The 24138-nt window shown below is 34.5% G+C and overlaps 1 long non-coding RNA gene across 1 annotated transcript in view; it reads right to left on the bottom strand.

Moving 5' to 3' along the window:
• LOC140696877 (uncharacterized) overlaps nt 1-24138 on the bottom strand; it is a 35489-nt gene that overhangs the window by 887 nt on the left and 10464 nt on the right. The window contains exon 2 of the long non-coding RNA XR_012073478.1: nt 2614-2775. This is a non-coding gene — a long non-coding RNA (uncharacterized lncRNA). The remainder of the gene's footprint in view (nt 1-2613; nt 2776-24138) is intronic.

Below are 24138 nucleotides of genomic sequence, written 5' to 3'. Positions count from 1 at the left end.
TGTCTGGAAATGACTCACCATATGATCTGATTGAGTCAATAAAACTGAAGTAACTTGTCATTACTCTTTCAGATGTGGTTTGGATCTCTAACTACAGTTCTGTATTTTTTAAGCCAGTTTGCTGGCTCAAGTGTGACTGGTGTTTTTTTTTCAAGATTAATGTTTTGAAGCATTTCATTTTACAGGTATGTGTGATTAATAGGAAGGGTCAGGAGGAAAGTTTCTCATAGAGCTGAATGTTTCTCCTATTTTCGAATAGAGGTGTCAAACATTTGTTTCTGTCAAGTGGTGGTGGATTAAAGAAATCTTTTCCCCCCACGTTGCCTTTTCGGTGTATGAGATTGATTACTCACCTATTTTATGTAATTATTCCTAGGGACATAGTAACTTTGGGTGAAATATGGTTATGAGGTATTCTATGTTTACAGGATATGCTTTTGTAAACAAAAATGTTTAGTAAGCATTGTATGCAAATAGCATATACGCTTTGGGGAAGCAATCTGTAAGCTGAACATATCATTTTATATAACATTCTCCTTCCTGAAGATTGCTCTAGCAATGCACTTCCACAGTACGATCCTGGAACTCTTACCCTCTACTGTTGAAGCTGCAGGGTTTTCTGTTGAGTTCTTTTCTAAAGACTTAAAATAAAAGATACTTTTCTCACATTAATATTTCTCAGCTGCCATGAAAACAGGGATAGGAGAAGCCAAAAATAGAGGAGCCAGCTGTGGGAGGCTGCTTTTTTTTTTTTTTCAGGACAACTCAGAAAAGTCTTTCAAATTTATTCCATAAAGAGTGTGTTAATGCAAATAATGTTTCACGTGCCGGCATGCTATATTTTAGAAGCTGATATACATTCCACTGTGACACAGTGAATGTTATCTGACTGTTGTGGAGGGAATAGAATTGTTAAGTTTGTCTCTGGAGTAGATCTATTTAGTATTCTATAACTCTTCCCTTTTTGAAAGACTCTCTTTACTAAAGCTAGTTAATTAAAATAAGAGTGGGAGGTTGTGAAAAAAATTTCTCTTTTTCCTCTGGTAGACTCAATGTGTTTTATTCTAGATGCTACATATTTTGTTGGTGTTTTGACTTTTTCCCCCTGTGCACAAAGGTATTATATATTCCCCTGACTATGGAAAAGAAAAATCAAAAATGAATTACCCATCATCCCAGTATGCAGAAGCACCATGTGTAATATATTGGCTTCTATTTTTTTCTTAACTGAGGTGATACTGTGAATAGTTTTATAATTTGACATATATATTTTTTGCTTAACATCTTATCCAAGTATTTTATGTTCATGAAGCCTTTTCTGACACTCATATACCCAGGTAGACCAGCCACTTCCTTCCTGTGCCCACTGTGCTGTGATATTATATTCCAACCAGTACTTTTAGCATTGTGTTTGTCTTTTTTTATTTACCAGCTATTAAAGCTGAGAAAGCAGGAACTTACATTTTGCTTGTCTTTGCAACATAAAACATAAGAATCTACTGATTAAAAGTCTAGACAACAACAGATACTTACCTGCTAATTAAAATTGCCCATCTATAGGGGATATTAAGACAGAGGATTGATACAACAGAAATGTTGTAGAAGTGTCTCTTGAACTCGGTACGAATTTAGATTCTATAACATAGAAAGATCCTCAAAATTTCAAGATAATAATATTCTATTTGATTGACAGATTAGCTGCTTCATGACTGGCATGCCTAGCCCTAACATATAAAGTCAGTGAATTTGTATGGTTCATTACTGGGTATAAAAGGATGTTAGCTTTTATGATCAACTGGCCATCATATTTCACAAGCATCATTTATATATGTATTTATTTTTTCCAGCCTTACTGAGATATTCTTGACATATACATATATAAGCTTAAGGTGTACAACATGATGATCTGATACATGTATATACTTTGAAATGCTTAGCACAATAAGAGTGGTTAACAGATCCATGCCTACACATAATTGCCATTTTGTGTGTGTGGTGGTAACTTTTAAGATCTACTCTTCTAACAACTTTCAAGCATGTAATGCAGCATTATTAATTATGGTCACCATGCTGCATATTAGATATCCAGAATTTATTCATCACATATCTAGGAGTTGGTACCCTTTGACCAGCATCTCCCTGTTTCCCCCACACCCCAGCCCCTAGCAACCATCCTTCCACCATAACAGAAGTTTCTGAGTTCGGCTTTGTTAGATTCCACATAGAAGTGAGAACATGCAGTATTGTCTTTCTCTGTCTGACTTATTTCACTTAGCATGATGCCCTCGAGGCCCAACCATACTGTTACAAAAGGATAAGAGTGACATAAGTGATTTTTAAGGATATGGATAAATGGGACGCCAGCAGTGATGAAGATCAGGATGATAAATCCTCCAGTGAGGAAGAAGAAAAGGCCCTTCACGCCAAACACAAAGGCAGGCACCCTTGAAAGGATCTTTGTGGAGGAAAGCAGCACATGTAGAGATAGAGTGTGAGCAGGAGACAGAGCCCATGGCCAAGGCCAAAAGCACGTGATTTCCCTCCAGACATTTATCAACAGGACTGAACATTTTGAAAAAATAAATAAATAGAAATAAAAAAGGTGGGACTTACTTCTTTTTACTGTAACTGGGTCTTACACATTCTGCAGGTCCCCAAGGCCTTTTGGTAGCAAATGCCAGCGAAGTAGATTGTCAGGCCGACAGAGCTGTGGGGGCTCATTTTGTGCTTTGAGATAACTTAGAAGATAGCTGGATTCAGTTGCGACTTGCAAACCTTAACAGTGTAGAAATGACTTTCTGGTTAATTGCCTTGGATTTTTACAAGGTGAAAGGTGCAATAGAAATGTCAGAATGTGAGCACTGTTATTATACTTTCTGTTATCAACCAATAACTTTACCTCTTATGACTCATTTATTCAAAAGTTGGCATAAAGCTAAGAAGCATTTCTATATTCAAACTCTGAATAAATAAAAAGTAAATTTGGAATTTATTCAGCATAAATAAACATCATATATAATTTTTTTAAATCCATGAATTTTAACTGTATGGCTATTTTGCCTGCTGTTCTTTTTAGAAACAAAAAATATGTGGATACATATTGTTTTAACAGACGGATGTTGGGATTATGCAAATAACTAGTAATTTTAACTATAGGAAATTTTTATTATGTCTCTACTATGCTTGCTTGTCATTTTTTAGGATGTGATTCACTAGATAAAAATATAGTTCTTCATCTATTTCCCATGTCTCCTTTTCCTTTGGATAATAAAGACTGACATTAAAAAAATATATCTCCCCAAAGAAACAACGTGTTATCAAACATCTTAGAAAAATATTTCCTGAATCACTCGATTCTAGAAATTCTCTAGGAACTACAAATGCTATTATCTTACTAAAAATACTACCTTCTCAGTTAGTTTCCCATCTTCTTCCACTGCTCTTAATACCTAGTATAAACTAAGAAGAGCATTTCCTGGTATTAAGGACAATGAGTTCATAATTTCTCATAAAAACTAATTACAAGAGAAAAACATAGTTGATTTCTACTTATGAGATTGAATTTTCCTGTGCATATATCCAGAGGGAAATCTAATTCAAAAAGACACACGTACCCCAATATTCATAGCAGCACTATATACAACAGCCAAGACATGGAAGAAATCTCAATGTCCATCAACAGATGATTGGATAAAGAAGTTGAGGTATATTTATACAATGGAATGCTACTCAGCCATAAAAAAGAATAAAATAATGCCATTTTCAGCAACATGGATGGACCTAGAGATCATCATTCTAAGTGAAGTAAGACAGAAAGAGAAAGAAAAATACCATATGCTATCACTCACATGTGGAATCTAAAGAAAGAAAAAAAAAGAGGACACTAATGAACTCATCTACAAAACAGAAACAGACTCACAGACATAGTAAACAATCTTATGGTTACTGGGGGAAACAGGATGGAAAGGGATAAATTTGGGAGTTTGAGGCTTGCAAATGTTAGCCACTATATATAAAAATAGATTTTAAAAAACCCCAAATTTCTTCTGTATAGCACAGGGAACTATATTCAATATCTTGTAATAACCTTTAGTGAAAAAGAATATGAAAATGAATATATGTATGTATATGCATGACTGGGACATTGTGCTGTACACCAGAAACTGACACATTGTGACTGAGTATACTTCAATTAAAAAAAAGAAAAGAGAAAAAAGGAATTTTGTTGAAACAAATACCTGTTTCCTTAAGTCCATCCTGAAGAAGTTTATGTCTGAAGTGTGGGTTATTAATTTGTCACATTGAAAAGCCACAGAGGTTATCACTTCCATCTTAGAATACCATTGATTTGGGATACCTGTACCCTTATGCCTCCCTGTGAAAATATTTTATTTATGGTTACATTTTCTCAAAAAGTCCCTATACAAGATATATCAGAAATACCCTTTTTAGTTGTTATATCATTAGTGTTATTGTTATTATTTTGCCCCTGGTCTAGCTCAAAAGCTGAAAGTTCCAAGGTTTTGCACCCTGGAGAAAATGATCAGTTAGGGAGTCTAATAACTCTCCCTTATCGTTCTGTGCAAACTGACTCTTTAAGTGGTTGCTGATGTGTCTGTGGTTGGGAGGAGAAAGGCTTCAGGCACGGCTGATTAGAACCAGAGTGGTAAATGCTAGATGTGTAGTATGGATAAAGCTAAATATCAACCCAGGATTTCTACACTGAATAAATCTGAACTCTCTGACTTACCTGGACATTTTCAGACTACCTTGTCTAGCAACTATTGAGTCCTAGTCCATTTTACATATTTTTAGGACTGAGAAATGAATAGGAAACTCAGTGGTGCTGAGGAATATTTGAATACCCTAGGCCTTGAAGGAAATTCTAATTAATTTGGGGTAACTAAGGTAAAGCCAAGCTTTATTTTTAAAATATGTCTGTTTTTCAACATGTAAGATTTGGGGCATTTCAACTAATTATTTAATATTTAAAATTCTTATTTAAGAGGTAAATTATACATAGTTCAAATACTTGAGCTACCATTCCAGATTCCTCTGTGCTCTGGAGTGAACTTCTTGGTTTATGGGTATTGGAAGTATGGGAATGTGATAACCTAAACAAAAATTCACTTTTCCTTTGCTCTGAAATTCCATTTCCCCCTCTTTCTCTGGGTTGTATTGACTTAAAGAGTTAATTTCCTGTGTATATTTTAAAGAAAATATTAAAAAAAAACTGTTTCAAATGCAAAAAAATGTGCATATATATTATTGGCTTTTCTTATACTCACCTAGGTAGTCAGTTGAGAACCTGGAAAGTTATATATCTCTAGAAATCACTTCGCTCAACTTTCGGACAGAATCTCCTGAGAGCTTTGTTAGAAGGAATGGTAAATCTCACTTTAGGTAGAGGTTAAAATAAAGGATACTTCTCCCTGGAAAAATATATGTTTCAGTAGTTCTTTGTTTGCCTGATGTTTGCTCAGCTAGGTTCCCACCTAATGGGCAAGCAACAAACAAGCAGAAGGAAATTCTAACAGCACAAAAGATTTGAATAGGAAGATGGCCAGAGAGGATCGGATAATTAACCCCAAGAAGCTGGGTTCAGTGCCTTTATTGGGGGGATTAGAGAGATAAAATTAAGGTCATTTCTCTTGTATAGAAGAAGGCAGAGGGGTCAAGAACTTAGAAACATGGAGAGGGAAGAGAGGGAGAAAGGACATGGTGCTACTCTTCATTTCCTACTATGTGACAAAGGTCAAAATGATGGCACTTCTGAACTTTGAAGAGATGATCTTTCTTTATTGAGATTAAGTTCCCTAAGTAGCATTCAATGAACTTCCGAAAAGTAGCAATGGGCATTTCAGAATGAACTTCTAAAGCACAAGGGTCCTTGACTCCATGCTGAAAGTTTCCCGGCTGAACTCAGCAGTAGAGAACTACTCTGGATAATCAATCCCTTTGACCAAAACTGTATCAAGCAATATGGTCTATTTATAGACAATCTGTAATGCTTTAACCTCTCAAAATGTCAAAAGGCATCCATTACACATAAAAATATCACTTACATATTCTCAGCCATATATACCAACAGTATCTATTTGACAATATTTAAAAACTTACATTCAGAGAGCGAAGTAATAATCTTTTTTCTGTGTGTGAACCTGCTTTACCTACAATGGCATAGGAATTATTTTTATGGCACAGTTTTATAGAGTCCAAGCATTTTTTTGTAATAAAAACCTCCACAATCCCATGGAGGCTACAATGAACATGGAATGGAAATCAAAATGGTATATGATCAAATAATATCTATGTGATTTAAAAACCAATTATCATTTTATTTTGATCACTGTTAAAGTCTTTTAAAAAATATTAGTATTAATAGAATCTAGCCATGGAGAATCTGGTAATTTTTTTTCTGAACTCTCAAAAAAATGTGTGAATATAAGTGTACACTTGTATGTATACACACACACACACACACACACACACACACATATATATATAATCTCACCATATTCTATTTCATGATATTGAGGTTTGTAGTTTCTAACTTAAATGAAAAGAAATCAGTGGGGACTATATGGTTTTGAGTGACAAATTGAAATGTTCTTGTTGTTTACAAAGACACAGGTAAATTTATACATATATACTTGGGGGGAGTATAGATTTTAAAAATACTAATGTATTCTAATTACTACATTTTTAATTGTCTTTTCCATACCATAGCACTTTTGAGTCAGATCCTAATAATTAGCTACTATGTTGTAAGAAAAATTGCAAACAGTTTGGAAACCCATAAAATTGAAAAACGTACTTTCACTCACTGAATTTGGATGGAAAACAAGCTTAGGAATTTTATACGTCTTTGAATTCGAGTGACATCAACAGTTACAAGTCCGTTTTCTTCCCTGTCTTGTTTGGGGTGTATGCAAACTGAGTTAATATAGTTCATCATTTTTCACTCAGGGAAATTTTACGACTTTGTTTTTAGAAATGAACTCAAATGCAACTCTCCCTTGATTGAGTGACTAAGACAGTGACTTTACCATGGTATATTGTGGAGGAGAAAAAAATAATCGATGAGTCACAGAAAGTTTTGATGAAAGCACAGATTTTATTCCACTAAGTGATTCATTTGTGACTTTTTCCCTTTCTGTTTGCTTACTTGAAGTGCTTCATTCCACCCCACTCAAAGCAAGGAGAGAAGGGGCTGAAAAACTCTGTCTTAACACTGAGGAAAAATAAATACATAAAAGGAATGCTCTAAAATATTTATCATTAAGTACTAAAGATAGATCACAGAAAAATAAACATTGTATGATCTTGTATGATCCCACTTATGTAAAAAGAAAAACAACAACAAAAACCATGACTGTCTTTTCCCTTCACTGTAAAAAAGAAAAAGTGTTAAGGACCCTAGAAGAGAGGATTTTCCTAAATAGGTTACATCACAGAATTCTCTAGTACGCCCTTCTTTAAATAATGAAGCTAAGACAATAATCAAGTCTAAAGTCTGAGTTTTCTTTTTTCTTTTTCAAATATGTATGAGATAGATTGTGGTAAAATCAAGGACAGCACTGGGGCTCTGCTGCTCCTGATATTCTTGAGGTAGTTACTGAGCTCGCTTCTGTGTCTGGACCAACCCTCCACTTCTCTTCGTGGCATTATGACAGCCTCCCTGCCTCACTGGCAACTCAGGTTGGCTGATGTCTAGGTTAAGCTGTGGTCCGTGGGTGTGTGTGCACGGTGATGGTGGTAAACAATTCATAGTAATTTTTTTCAGATCAATGAACATTTTTCTGCTATTTTGACACACTCTCACCATATTTTGAAAAACATGTTGTCTGTCCCACAGTAAACAGTCTAATTCTCTTTCTCCAATAAAATCAGATCTATTAATAAATGATACATAAATTGTAGTTTTCCTATTCTGAGAAATAAGAGTTTACATAACCAGGATAATTTTTGGTTTTATGTCATACAGTATAATTATAAGGTAAAAATATTGTATTTAAGAATGTCAGGGAGGAAATGGGCTTGGCAAGCAATATAAGAGTCTTGTGAAAATTGTGAAGCTGTCTCTTACATTATAAATAGGAAAAAGATAAAAATGCCCCTGCTTAGTCCTCAGGTCATGCTAACAATTCCAAAACAATATGCCTGAAGGCTCGTAATTCTTTCATTCATTCATATAAAAATATAATGAATACCTTCTCTATTTTATATGAATAATACAAAATTTTGGATTATATGCTAAAAAGAAAAAAGGCAAAGTTACTGCTATTCTTTGAGGTTTTATAAGTTATTAAGAAACAAATACTGAAGAGGAAATGTAATTTAAAAGAGTAAACTTTATTTATATTTATTATATGATAGTATTTCTTAATTATAACCATTGCTACAATTTATAAAATCTAACCAAATAACAATGCTTTGAGTGGCATAGAAAATAGCTTCTAGTAATAGATACAGAAATATCTAAATCATCTAAACTCAACTGTATGCTGATTGGCCAACACACCTCTCATTTAACCAACAGTGAGCTATTCCACAAGTATCTGGAAATCAAATGGTGACTGTGTAGGTGTAAATGTATCTCTAAATTAATTTTCCAATAATAGACAATCTCTAAGAAACAGAAATTTCAAAAAATAAACAAGCATAAGGACAGAAGGATATTTTGTGTCTGATTTTAATAGGTACGATGTTCTTTGTGTTTAGATGCTGTGGAATTTCATCAACCACACAAAGCATAACAAAAGTAAACTTTGACTAAGGTTTTCTACACACAAGGATCTTCTGGTGTCACTACAAATAAATTGTTTCCATCTTAACTAATAACCATAATGCTATAAGGATAATATATCTACTTTGTTATATTAAAAAGCAATTTTATTTTTTCCCAGGATCACTACATTATCACTTCAAAGAGTATGTCATCTATTTATTCATCTATATTTACTTGTTTTGTGTAAATATATATATATATTTAAATATATTATATAGACACATATGCATATTTATTTTTCTGAGGTCTTGTTAGCATAACACAAAATTTCCATCAATAGAAGGTGAAGAAATTATTGGATATATTAACATAAATAAGAATAAGTTAAATCATGATTCTTCCATGCTAGCATCTGCACCATCTTCATAGATAACAGAGCTGAAAAGGTTCTTAGAGGTGTTTTAATAAAACCTCTAATTTATAGATAAAGAAACCATAATTAAACAGCTTGACCACTATCGCATAATTTGCTAAACACTGGACACTACTGACAAAGCCATGGACTTCTGTCAATTTTCTTCTACATTTGTCCATCTCTTAGGTTTTATTTTCAAGAGTTTATAGATTTATAAGAACATGTAAGTGTGTGAACTGAATGTCTTTGTGGCTTCTTTGTTATATTTTAAAAGGAAATTTTACTTCAAAATAAATGATTGTATTTTAAGATATAAACACAACAGCAATCAATCACAGGTCATAGACATGAAAATGCAAATATTCATTTTGTTTCTCTTTATGCAAAACTCTTCCACTTTTCATGTTTTAATCCACAGAGCAAAATCTAGAGAAAGCATCTAAAGAGCACTGTCAATGTGAATTGTGGGAGAGTTACTGGCAAGAAAAATATTTACTAGGGTTAGAATTATTTAACAATTTCATTTCTCTTGTCCCTTATTCATAATTCTGGCTACCTCTCTAAGAGCAGGTTTTGTGCTGATGAACTTAGTAGTTCCAATTTCTTACACTGACTGTGCTTTAGAAATTATAACAATGCTATTGCAGATATTAAGATTACTGATACTTCATTCATATATATATATATATGTATTCATATATTCATTCATATATATATATATAAGCTCACTGAGATGCTGATATTATGAATAAGCATGGTAAGAAATGTGGGCCATGGTTACAGATCATGACAAAATCCTCTTCCTTTTGGTCCACTATAGATGTATACCTGGTACATTAAAAGTGTCTGTAGGAATAATTAACAACTCCCGGTGCTTGTATCATACAGAAATTTGAAAGTATCAAGTGGTTTTTTTAAATGACACTTGCTTGGTGACAAGTGGACTAAAGAACGTATTTACTTTCCAATTGCTTAAATATCAAGACCAAACTGGTTGGCAGATGACACAACAGATGTTAATTCCAGTCCTCTCTTCTCCCTTCCAACCCAGAATTTTCACAGCGATTGGAGGTCTGAGGATGCTGGAATAGTTCAGTCAATAGTTGTACTCGATCTCTAGCAGTTAGATGTGAATTATTTCTTATAACAGAAATAGCTCTTTTGACAGGAATTGTAAGAAAATGAACATTTACTTAAATATATATTGGAAATAACTCTTTTTTTTTGGCGAAGAGCCCATAGATTTCTGACACTGCTCAATATATTGGCTTAAGTATAAAATACTGGCACTTAAGTGGTATTCTCATGTTAAGTCTGAAAACATAGTCTCTTTGCTTACACAAATACCTTTAAAAGAGGGTAATTAGTGACCAGTGGCTGGGAAGACCTCTGTGTTGAGGGGTTATGCCTAAGCCTCTTGAAGATTCCCCATGTAAACAAGTCAGACCACATCACTCATTATCCCGCCTTTGTTTACTTGGAAGAAGGTTCAAACTATTTAATGAGAGGATTACCCATACTTCAACTCTATTGAAAAAGATTAATTGATATTTTCCTGTTGGAGGTTTCACCACTCGCCTTTGGCTTCCACTCTCCTATTGTTATTGATGCTGTGATCAACAGAGCAAAGTTGCTTAAAGGTTATCCAAATTTCACAGCTTAACATTACTCAAACTAATTGTATTGTTTTCTTGTCTCATAGGCTTTGAATTCCAAGGAATGCTAATTTGTTGTTCAAAGAGACTACGTTTTAAATCTTACTTGTCTGAATAGAAAATTTTATGGCTAAAATCTGGACATTTTGGACAATTTTACTGACTATGTTATATAGATGAGGTAGAACACCTACTCAAAAGGGAATATTAAAACTTAGAGCTAAATTTCCATGTCAACCTAAAAATAATGAATTTTTCCACTATAATATATATATATAGGAGATTTTGAACCAGAATTTCAATAGCTACCATCTTCTTGGAAACATAATATAAAAAACAAGATCCCCACCATTTTGAGATACAATTCTGTGATAAAAATCTTTACAAATTTTTCCCCCAAAAATGTGTGTATTATGGACATATGGCTGCATATTTGGATAACACCATTTGCATTTTTCAAACTTGCATTTTTTTAAAATCACTAGCTTGGCTTTTGCTGTCAGAATGGCAAACTGCTAGTATATTCATCTGAAATTCCTAGTTTAACTCTTTGTCACTTTAGCATTTTATGTAATGCTAATATGTTCACCTTTTCTTAAAAAAGTAACCTAATATGCTGGAGGCAGTAAAATAAGACTTTTCAAACCATAAAGTTTAATAATAGGAGGAGACACATCATAGTGTGAAAAAAAAGGATAGTGTCAGAATTTGATCTTCGAAAAAAATGCTTTTGAAAATTACTGGGGGGAAAAAAAAGGCATGTTAAAATGATTTTACTTCAGATGAATTCCCTGGAAGGATTTGCAGTTTTTATGGTTTTCTAGGGTTATTTTGTATAAGCAGTTTTAGTTCCTGAACATTTAAACATAACACACTGGAATATAGAACACTAAAAAAAAGGATGATGAGAAAATAAAGATAACATAATAACCCTGACATTAGTAATTTATGGAGATTATACATTCAAGGGAAATGAATTTTCATTTGCTATATGCTTTCTAATATTCATCCTTCAATTTCTTAAATTTCTTTATTTCATCCTTAAGTGTCTTTATGATGCCATGTTAAAAATGAGGCATATTGTGCACATGGCTGTACCACAGCATTTTAAGACATACTTAACTTCAATATACCCGAGCTCGTAAGAAAAAAATCTTATTTAAGGGAGTTAAGCACTCACAGTTGAATAAGGTACCTGTCTTACACAATTTATACATATCAAAATTATGTTATCTAAAGAACATGTTTTGGCTTATAGATTAAATTTCATATAAATTAACTTTCAAATCCACACTACCAGTGATCTTTTATTTTCAGATAACCACCTAAAGGTCCACGTTACGTCTTCTATATATGTTAAAATATGCACTATTTTAAATTTTGCAATATTGTGCATATATTTGGACATATTGCAGACATATTTGGACATATTGTGGACATATTTGGAATATTTCAGTTTTTCTCTTAATTGACATACTATATGGCTACTTATATTCCCAAGCCACTTCAATCTGCTTCTTTCGAATTATGTTTTTGCAATGTGTTTATCTAATAATTACGTATTTATTAGTTTCGGCATAAGTATTTAATTAATTAGCATCTGATCCAAAGATAAAAGTAAATACCAGCACGTAAATTATACTATCGAATAGGTACAAATTTTATTGGTCCTAATGCTGGCAAATGCAGTTAACCTTATTGATTTAGTTGAGTATATTAAAATAACATAATAAAAGCTATTTTACCACAAAGCATTATAATATGACCACTATGTCAGCTATTTTGCCTTCAAAACTTAAATGCCTAGCCTAACATTGAACATATTGATTCTTTTAAATAGTCATCCTATAATAAATATGACATTATCACTCCAAGTTCTGGCAGTCGTGTTAGGTGATTAGAGAGCAGGGATGTAATCAGAGGAAGTACTCTGAAAGATAATCTTTCTTTATTCTCTTCCTTTGAAACACAGAGAGGGTAACTATGGAATAGTAGTAATTGCTGAACTGGCTGTTACATAATCTGTGCTTAATGATGAAATACTGATCCTTAAAAAGTGATCATCTATCTCTTTAAATATCAAGGATGTCAGTACACATATACATTCGATTGTCATAACTGAGATTGTTCTCAGAGATATTCTAGGAAATTTTTTAAAGTATATAAAACAATATCCTTCAGAATTATTTATTAAATCACTGAACACATATATTTTCATTATTCAATATGTGGCAGACAGAATATCAGGAACCAGGTAGACAAGGATGAATTAGAGCTGATTCCAGCTCACAGTCCAAAGCTGAAGTACTTATTTTAAAATCATTAGCACAAATTGTTATCATCTCACATGGAGTTTGAAAAAAAATTACTAAGGTCAAAACAGATTGGTAGAACTAATATTAAGTTTCCAGTAGTTTCAGCATCCATGAGTTCTTCACCCTAGTTTTAACATTGTTGCAAAGGATTACAAAACTGCAAGCCACTGTTGCAAGATGATAAAACATGATCATATTCTAATAATATATTTTAAAACCAAATGTACTTAATCCAGCTATTAAAAGGCATAACTTAAACAGAAGGAACACAAGACTTAAACAAAGCAGAAGACAGCTGTCCAGAAATTATCAATTGCTAAAGCACACAGATTGTGATTAAAGTTTAATGTGGCTTTTAAGCAAAGATTTTGCTTATCAGAGAGAAAGAATCCCAGAGAAAATATTGTTATTGATTTCATCATTTTAGATGTAACTGATCCTTTAAGTAATTTTTCTTGCTTTCAATATCACTTTTAAAAGTGACTGGTTATACTGGGCAAGTCGTTAGATGGTATGTTCATTTAAAATTCTAAGCCAAATGCATAAATTGTCTCCAGTGCACTCAAAGTCACATCTGTTGAAAACAAAACACAGCATTCAATCCACTGAATAAAAACAAAACATAACTGTAGAATAGCTGGATAGTCAAATCATGTAAATTAAATGGCATTGAAAATGATATTTTTATTGATTTTTTTCGGGGAATCCAGTCTTTGGAATTAAAATACATTGATTACCTTTTATGTAACCCAAATTAACAGTAAGGCAAATGGATCTGCTGAAGCGTCACACTAATTTTAGAGTTGATTTCAGGGAATAGGAAATGAAAATAACTTCCCACTCCCCACCTTTTTTTTTAACAAGTAGAATGCCATGTTGGCTTTCTGGATAAAGGTACATATAATATCATTTTATCAATAAAATTAAATATTAAAAATGAAAAGTCATTATAGTCATTTGTTATGGTCTAGTGGACCATAAATATTGAACCATGTTTAAGACTGTTAAGGTCAAAAAAGCAACTTTAGTTTGGCTCTCTGGATGGGAGACAATACTTTGTATCCAACTTAGCTATACCTTTAAGAAATTGGTGTACATTTAGTTGCATAATTATATGCCTTTATTTATTAATTCAGTAAATACATATTGAATGCCGAATAAATGCCAGACACTAAGCCAGGTACCAGTATGTATGCAAGCATATTTATACGTTTTCATAATACATGAGCATACATATACTTGTACATAAAGCGTAAATATTGATTCAGTTTTCCTCTGTAATGCAGTTTGTCAAGGACTTTATTAGTCAATGTGAAGTTGACCAAAAGATCTATCCAATGCAATATGTCCTCAAATGTTTTCCTATTTTTGGAAATATGGAACATTTCTTTTAAACCAAATGACTTTTAATATGACAAAAATATATGATCTAAGTTTCAATAACTATCCTACTCCTTTTTTAAAAATTCACATTGTATTACCCTTTCTACACTTTCACCTATTGTGTAAGTATTCGACTGGCTGAATTAATATTGGTCCAATTGGTCACTGGCAACACGGAAGATCCAAAAAGCTAAAATTATTCCTATGTGTCCCAAACATCTGAAGATGTAGATAGATACAGATATATAGAGACTGATACAGATACGGATATGAGATAATTGACTGAATTTTCACTAAAAAATCATGCGACAACTGGGGCAGCTGTCAGCAAAAAGAAAGAACACTTTTTGCAGATTCTTATTTGTGTCCTCAATTAACAGAGGTCTAAGAATTTACACAATCTTGTATGGACATTTACAGAGTTAAAAGAATTCATCTGCTAAACAAATAGTATTTGTGTTCATTTACCCCTGCAGTTAGTATTTTCTGAGTATCTCAAGATCAGTAAGAGGTTTTCATTTATTGATTATTAAGTCAATTCTCACTTCCAAGCAAATCATTTTGCTTACTAATTAATCTACATTAATCACATCACATAATACCCTTGGAGAGCACAACACAGACCACATCCAAAAGCCATCTCTTGGTTATACTGTTTTTCTTGGGGGGTGGAGGGGAAGGTGACTAGACAAAAAAAAATTTTTAGTAATATAGTCAATTTTGAAAAAAAAGGCAATCTAGTTAAAATGTTATGAAACACAAAATTCTTGGTTTAATTTCATTCTGTCACTGACATAAATAACCTAATTGTTATTAGGCATATTAGGCATTTTGGATTTTCTAGTAATTACAGCATATGCCTTCATTTGGTCTTTTACAGAAAGAAATGTTTCTTGTTTGAACATCCGAAATTCCAGAGTCAAACTTCTCACGTCATAAATGTTTACTGAGTTCAATTAGGGACAACGTTTATCACTTAGACTAACTCATTCTTCTAAACATCTTAAACTTCAAAAATATCATCATCATTGCTTGGAAAATCTAAATTCTATTTGCTAAAATCCTACTATTGGTTAAAGAATGTTGGAAAATACCTGTTTACCTAAATTACAGAAAGATTTTAATCAAATACAGAGCCAAGTAAGTCTCTGTTACTCAGAGAGAATGGCATGGACCTCTGGCATAACAGTGTCTCCTTCAATGTTTCTGTCCTCTTCTACGACTGAGAATAATACCCATAGTCCCTGAGGAGTGATGACAACTACATGGCGGTGGTAAACCAGCCTGTTCTCCCTGGCCTGGAAACAGTCCATGACTTAACATTCATGTTTTCATAACTATGTGCCTGATCTGCTGTTGAAGTAAGAACACCAAGATTCCAGTTTCCACAATATTTCTACAACCAGAAGAAATTCAGACCCTGCAAATGAATAGACTCTAGGGAAGTTTCAGTTTTTCTGATCAAGTTTTGAATGCTTAGGAGACAAATTAATGTTTGAAAAAGATCAGAGAGTTTAAAGGTGTAAGTTATTTGGAACCATCAGTCATTTCATCTCCTTCTTGCCTTACTAGACCTTTCAGTGTCATTTATTATCAAATTTTATATTTCTGTACTACTTAAACGCAGGATCCAATTCCCTTTCACCAAATGCAAAAACAACTCATTCGGTTCTGTTTTACCCAAGTGAAGCGGTCATTTCTACCATTATTTTAATTCAACTTAAGTCATTTTTGCTACAGGTTTAATTTAAAACAAACACATAGACGCATATTCTCACTAGCGGTAATGATACACAAACAGAGGGAAGTAGAATTAAATAATTTCTTGATTGCTAATTAAAATAAAGCACAAAAAAGGAGACGAATTATTCTCTGTTAAAGAAGACCTCAGAGGTTTATAAATCCTTGTTGTCTGTAGTCCCTGAATTTAATGGTTTATTGGAAGGATGGCACTTTAAGTTCCATGTCTGTGAGTGTGCTATCGGTGAAAGTAAAAATAAGGTATTGCTTTCTGTCTAACGATCCAGGACAAATCACATCACATGATCCCATGGTCCTCTTGAGTTCAAAGATGAAAGTGTGGGAGGTAATATGGAAGGGATTGCTTGGAGTAGCATCATTAAACTTTTTCGTACGCTATCTTCCTCTTGAGCTGGTTTTCATTATATGTACTATCTAAGTTAAAGCCCATATCATTTTGGTGAGGCTTTACTAACAAAAACAACGACAATATCTAATACTTTTGAATAGCATTTACGTGTTATAGGCTGTCCTTATACTAATTCATTTTATGCTCAAAACCTAAAAGTTGTCCCACTGCGACTTCATTCGCATTGCTGGGAAGTAGATCTCGTGCCAGCATGTGATGTTTCCAATGGCAATATTACATGGTAACTCTCAAGGGCTGAAATTTATGAAAAGCAGCAGAGAAGACTTTTGAGCATAAACCTGGGAATCACATATTTATTTAAGAATCTCTAGGCCATTACTTGCTCCACGACCTATGGTAGCTCAGTTAGCTTTCCTGTGTCCCAATTACCTCATGTGAGAAATGGGTAGAAAAACAGCTCGCAAGTTTGTTTAATGAGATAATATTCTTAAAGTGTGTAGCATAGTGTCTATAATGGGGTAAGTACTGAATATTATTAATATTAATAAAGCATGATGGCAGGAAATGGCAGAATTACATGACATCCCATAATGTTTTATCCTAACCCTTTTCCCAGTTATAAATCTTTCATTCTTGCAGGATTACCTGCCAGCGGAAATGAAACTGATAGCTTGAAAGGAAGTCAGACCCTTCAGAATGGCCCAGAGCAGAACTAGAATACAATGAGATATTAGGAAATTAACATAGAGACATGTTGCAGTTTGCAAGCTGTCACTTCAGAGTTTATAATTTCCCCAATGACTTTACTGCAATTATTCAGCCAAGAGTTTTAATACATTTCCCCTTGTTTTTCTCCAATTTTTTTTTTCCTTTTCTTGTTGGTATGTGGCATTATCGCCCTCCTAAAAAGTGAAGACCTCCACTTGGAAAGCAGATAGAGAGCTCTTCACCAATCTCATTATGACCTTTAGATTTACAGAGGTTCTCTTTCCTCTCCCCTAAGATCCCTGTCTGCAGATTTTCCACAAACTATTTTAAGAGTTACCAATATCATTTTTGCATGTCTTTCAGGAATAATTTGAGTGGGCATAAGAGTATTTTTGATTGTTGTTGTTTAGGAACTTCATCTTTTTATTTTTCCTTGTTATAAAAATTATTGAAAAACAGCAGGTTAAGCTTTAAATAGGATTGAATACATCTTTGTAAGCTAATACCTTATACTGTGCTAAATGACAGTGCTCTCTAAAATTGGATGCGTCATGTTGTAAATAAGGTTAAAATACAAAGGAATTTAGGAATCCTGGGGTCTTGTTACATTAACCTCAGGTCAGATACTGTTTTATGAGAGCCCACAGTAGTTTAATGGGCATTTATCGATTTAAATTAAATTATAACTTTGGAGACAGTAACTTGCAAACTTAAAACAGTCATCTGATATTATGAATTACATCTTATGAACATTAAGAGATCTTAAAGCAAGGAAACCAAAGATAGAAAATATTGGTTCACATTTCAACCCACAATAAGTGTGAATATAGCCTCAATTTAATAAAAACGTATAATGCAACTTTCCTTGGGTTAAATGTCTTACAATTGCTCTTGGAATGGGCACTTGTTTTCCCATTATTGGCCACACTAATTGACTTACACTCCAGTTTTTTCATTTAAAGATCACGTTATAGTATTGGGTGCTCTTCATTGGAGTGATATGTTCTACTCCTTCCTGGTCCAACAACACAACAGTTTACATATTTCTGAACTTGATCTGAAAACTGATTTAAAAATCCATATGGACAATCCAATTTCTCCGAAAATATATACACACAAGTCTGCTCAGAGGTGGCTAAAATAAAATAAATTTCATTTTAGGAGACAGGAAGGAAGCTGAGACAAGAAAGTGAAGATTCCGAAGTAAATGGGTACTTGCTCTGACCAAGATCGAAACCCACCTCTCCCTAGAGAATATTAGAAGAGGGCATGGAAGACAAGCATGGGGAAAGTAGAATGTTTGCTCTTTTCTTTCTGGTGGACCACATTAAATATTCAGCAAAAGAGGGGATCAGTTTACGTTACTCTTCTTGTTTCTCATGTATCGACTGACAGGTGCTGTAAACATACATAGACAAACACGGTCCTAAGATTGCAGTGCTCCAGTGACCAAGGGAAGACAGTCTTTAATCCCCCAAAGTGATCACACTGAGGATGCAGCAGACACACTATGCTTAGCTTGGAGCATGCATTCTATTTCCCACAAAACGACAGGAGCTTGCCTATCAACTTTGATTCTCAAGAAAACCCACTCAGAGAGATGGTTTTGTTCTTTAGGCACGTTCCTGAGCCAGAACTATCTTGTTCTGATTCTGGGGACTTGACTGAAACCCTCACTAGTACTTTTGAAATAATAGCAGAAAGAACCCAAGGGGCACCCTCGTCTTCCGAACCTCTTGCTTTGCTGGCGCAAACCACCAGTTCACATCTCCTTGATTTCACCAAGATTCTCAGCAATCAGGGATAAAGAGCTGACCTTACTTTTGAGATCAGAACCAGTATTTAAAACATTCACTCATCCATGCTTTACAGATGTCATGGTAAATAAATCATGACTGTTTCTATCGAAGACTAAGAGGCTCCGTTTTCTACACTATAGGCAGCGATTTGGCTGAGACAGTCTCATTCTGTGATACCATCACACGCTACCTTTTTTCTCACTTGAATTGTACTTTTGGCTGTCATTTGCGCTTTTGAATAAAGGTTTACATTAATTGAAGATATCATAATAGCATATCTCCTTTTCCTGAGTTGATATACAAATCAAAAAGAAAGGATAAGGCCAAGACTCCCTTTGTCCTTGGGAAAGTATGCCATCTGCATTTAGCTTATGATATTCGGCTGGGAACGAAATTCTAGCATAAGGAAGTCGTTAATACCACCCTCAAGTTACACTGCAAATTCGAAGTACTTTAAATGCCTTATAATAGTCAAAGCCAGTAAAATCGACCCTGTATATTTTTATTTCATCTCTGTTGGATCATATGATATTTAATAATTGGTTCTGGCACCTCGTTGCAAATTATTATAACTTTGAGATTCAACAGTCCTATTGAACATATGGGCAGCACAGCCTCAGAACATATATATGATACAGCCTCTCGAGAGGACCTTCTGTCTTGTTTTCCCTAGCTTGGAAGGGTCAGGTAAATTTTGTTGTGTCGTCATGTGCTAAGATTCCTCAATCTCTGTTTTGCAGGGTAAATGCTTAATGGAACTGATTTTTTTTTTTTCCGCTTTAACTGCGAACACTTCCTTTGCAAAGCCAAAAGAGAAATTCATGCATCTGGGATGCAGTTTACTGGGCTCTTACTAAAGCAGTTATAAAGCTATTCCAGTATCAGTGCACAAGTATTCATCAACCCAGAATAGGTTCTATTACTTAGTGCCATATTGCATCCTGGTTTAGCTGCAAACTGCAAGAGAATCTGGAGTCAGGAGACCTTCCCATGCTATTCAAGCATACGATGATTCTCCACAAATCCCGGAGAAGATGGAAAGTTGACGATAAAACAGAGTTGACCCCAAGAAACCTTTCATATAGTTAGACGTTCTCCGTTTAGCATTTTCTTTTCCCAGCTCCACTCACAGTAACGCCCTGAGACAATATTAGGAAAGGCATTTCCACATCAACAGCCCATTAAGGTTATTTTCAACGTTCCTGCTGCTTTGCCTCTGTATCTAGCTTGTGTGCCTTGATTTGCTTTTGTATTATTTCACATTAATTGCCATATTGTTTATTGCCATATTCAAACATACTGTAATACGGGCACAGTGGCAATGATTACATGGTAAGCTGTCTTTAAAAAGAGATGTCAAGATGGATAGTGGTAGGTGGGGTAGGCAGAAGGTCATAATTTATACCCTTTGTTGATGCTATGGAACAGAGCTGGTTCAGTCTCTCTTGATTTCACTATAATGCCTAATACTAAAATCTCTCTGTCATATAATTATTCATTACTAAGACTACTAAGCTAAAAAGTTCATGGAGGTGGGGGGCAATGGTTAAAGAAATTTTTCAAGCACCGATTTTTCTCTCACTACTGTAATATTACATTTGAAAAACTGACATATTGGTGGACAAGAAATCCCATATGCGATGTCTATAATCTTAATTCATTTGAAAACTAAATAATCTGTTTTCTTCAAGAATTGTTTTGGACAAAAAATACCTATGCTCGTGCGCATGGTTATTTCCTCTAAATATGCATAAATGGCATTTTGAGGCTCTGGAAGGTGATTTGCCCCTATCCCACTTCGTTATAGTTACAAAAATGTCACCTCTCACTGATCCACCTTCCCCTCACTCGCCACACTGATACTGAGAATCTTCTTCACAAATGGGGGGTCACTTGGTCAAGACAATACCAAAACTCATCCTGACCCTGGAGAGCAGCAAGTCAGAGTCATGTCTGATTGTAGCTGACAATCTGGAAGCTGAGATCCTTTTCAAATGGGCAGCGTTTAAAGTATCTTTTACTACTGCCGACTTCCTTCAGATCATGGTCTGCTTGCTTGGCATCACATAAGCCAGTAGGTGGAGTGCTTGCTAACAGTAATTGAATATACAGCACTGAACTTAAAATAAGTGGGAGCCACTTTTCTTGTTATAAACTGCTAAAACCATATTTACACTGAACTCTTTCTATGGATATAATTCGTTGAAAAAATGTTACAAGGGCAGGGTTGAGATGAACACGGGACTATGGTTACATGACAGAACACAGAGAGGGAAATTGTGCCCCAGAAGATCAACACATCATATGGTATAAACCTATGTAAAGGGACACTTCCTCAACATTCAGTTGAATGTTTAGAGACCTTAGTTCCTCTTTTAAAAATTCAGTATTTATGCTGTCCAAAGGATAAACTAGCTTTGATTAACTGTACAAGGAAATCTTGTGCAATGGAGGATTAATTACATGCACGTGTTAATAATAGTCATAGTAAATTCAGCATCTTTGGAAAGAAAAGTTACGAGAGATGCCTCCAAAATAAAGTGTAACTTTCCCATAAGAGTGTCTTGTTTTCCTTCAGAAGAGGGTTTTCAAATGTATTTAAAAGCTGCAGCTTGAGACTTGCTAACTGCATCACTCTAAATCTATCTATATCACACCTAAAGATGTTAAAGCAACATTTAGAACTCCAAGGAGAAAACAAGCAACAGAATTTAGAAAGCAGGAACCACATGGAAATGAAAATCTTCAGTCGTTTTTTAAGAATGTGAGTTATATGATGTGAAGTAGATGAAAATGCAAGAGTTTAAAAAAGAATCTCTTGTTCCATATCAGGAATACTTACAGATCTGATTCCATGGCACGCAAATACTGAAGATCTCTATGGCTTGGAAATGCCATTTCATTTAAAAGGACTTCAGAGCAAATCATTGCACAGGATACAACGACAAACACTACTAAAATAGCGATCACTCCCCCTTTATTTGACTTTTTATTATAAAAATGGTAAAATCTCTTAAATATAATATCTATCAGGACACTGTTGATTATTTTTTAAATTATGACATCATGTTCTCAGCTCATACTAAAATTTGGACAGATTTGTGCTTCAGATATATGACTTTTTTTTTACTTTGGTTTAGAAGTGATGCATGGAGGAGAGGAGTAAGCACTGTGCACTGAACAATGCTTTTAGTGGTAAATAATTCTTTGATATGTGCAATAGCTTTACTCAAACCAAGCACTGCTGGGCACTCACTGCCTTTCAAGCGATATCATTAGTAAAACTGAAACCTCTCAGGCCAAAAAAAAAAAAAAAAAAGAAGGAGAGGGGTAGAAAGAATAGTTATTGTTAATTGAAAATAATAAAATATTATATTTTCTATTTCTCATCTGAGGGAAAAAAGCATATTCATTTTCATGAAGCATCTTAAATCAAATGATGGAATCTGGCTAGCAGATAAAAATGGCAGCCTATGGCTAGAACATAATCTAGATCCCTTAGCCAAGAAAGAGAACTTTTCGGAATTTATTTATTTTGCTTATTTTAATCTGGAGAAGTAGCATGGATACTGGCATAACCTAATTCCAAGGTGAACTGCAATCCTCACGGATGGGCTAGTCTACGAAAGAACTGTAAAGGAGTTCTGTTAAGGAATGAATACCTTTGTCTAAATCTTTCTCCACATTTACTTAACTTCTTCAGGTTCTACAAGTATCATTGCATACCTAGCATATTTTTATTTCTCTTGTTTGAATAAAAAATTGAGTTCACTTGCTTTTTTTTTTTTTGTCAGTTGTCATTTATTTTACCTGGTTTTGTTTGCTTCAGTATGTTACTTCCCCTTAGATGTTGAACCATGTCATTCTTAGCTGATGTTCATCCCTTGATAGTGAGTGAGGCAACAGACTTTACTGAGAAATAGAAAAGTGTCAGCCTCTGATCTGACCGAGATTATATTCTCTCTTAATAGAAGCTATTGATAGATCCTGAACAGCTCCACACTTAGGGTGTTGACTTGTAGAATGAAATCCTCTGCACACAAGCACAGCAAAATATTTGAGTGAAAAGTAATTATCAGAAATAGTGACACTAGTAAATGAGTTAACTACATTTCGGCATAAAGCTTGAGCTAACCCTGCCCATTCTTGTTCCAGACCCATCTGAAGTCAGCAATTCAGCTTAATGATGTCACAACATTTGCCAGGCTGTGGGCACTGAAGAGAAGACACAGGACTGCTCCCACTGCACGAGGTTCCCCTCTTTTCTCTCGACGCACAAGCAGCCCATCTGTCTCACGCACCCGGAAACTGTTATCTTTGAAATGCCATTCTATTATTATCATGGTTGTTCTTTAAAACTGCTCCTTAACTTTAGATTGTGTTTTGGAAATTAGGGTTTCAAATTTTCCCAGGTCTGATTGGCCCATTTAAAATGTTGATAGTAATAAGCCGCGGTAGCAGCTTATCTCACTAAAGAGCTCAAATAGTATATATTTCCATTCAGTTGCTAGCGGATAACCTTTTTGTGAAATACAGATAGCCTACTTTTTTTTTTTTTAAATCACAACAAAGAACCCAACCCCTCCCAACCTCTAATATTTTTCAAAGTGTGAATTGAAGAGGACTTAGAGACAGATGGGTCTGGATGATCAAGTTACCTGTTATAGCAGCACATCTGCCGGGGCAGTCAATCACTGTGATGGCTCTGACAGGTCGATGGAGCCTGAGCAAGAACGGCTAATGCAGACAGAAGAACGGCTGGGGAAGGGCAGACCTCCTGCCTGTCTCCTGGGTTTGGCTGGTCTGAAAGCTGCACTTGAATTTGCTCTAGTTAAAATTCTGTCTGTCTATTGAGCAATGATATTAGATGAAAGATTTGGGCTCCTAATTTTTTTAAGCCAACATATTGAACACATATGATTGGGAATGATTCGATTAGCACTTTCAAGCTGTCAGTCAATATTTGGTCGTATTTGGGAAATGCGGTAGGGAGTATGGGGTGAGTAAGATTAGGAAAAGAAG

Source organism: Vicugna pacos, chromosome 6 (assembly GCF_048564905.1).
Source record: "Vicugna pacos chromosome 6, VicPac4, whole genome shotgun sequence".
Classification (NCBI taxonomy): Eukaryota; Metazoa; Chordata; class Mammalia; order Artiodactyla; family Camelidae; genus Vicugna; species Vicugna pacos.
The sequence above is the reverse complement of the archived record's forward strand: the minus strand, read 5'-3'. Positions and strand labels throughout refer to the sequence as shown.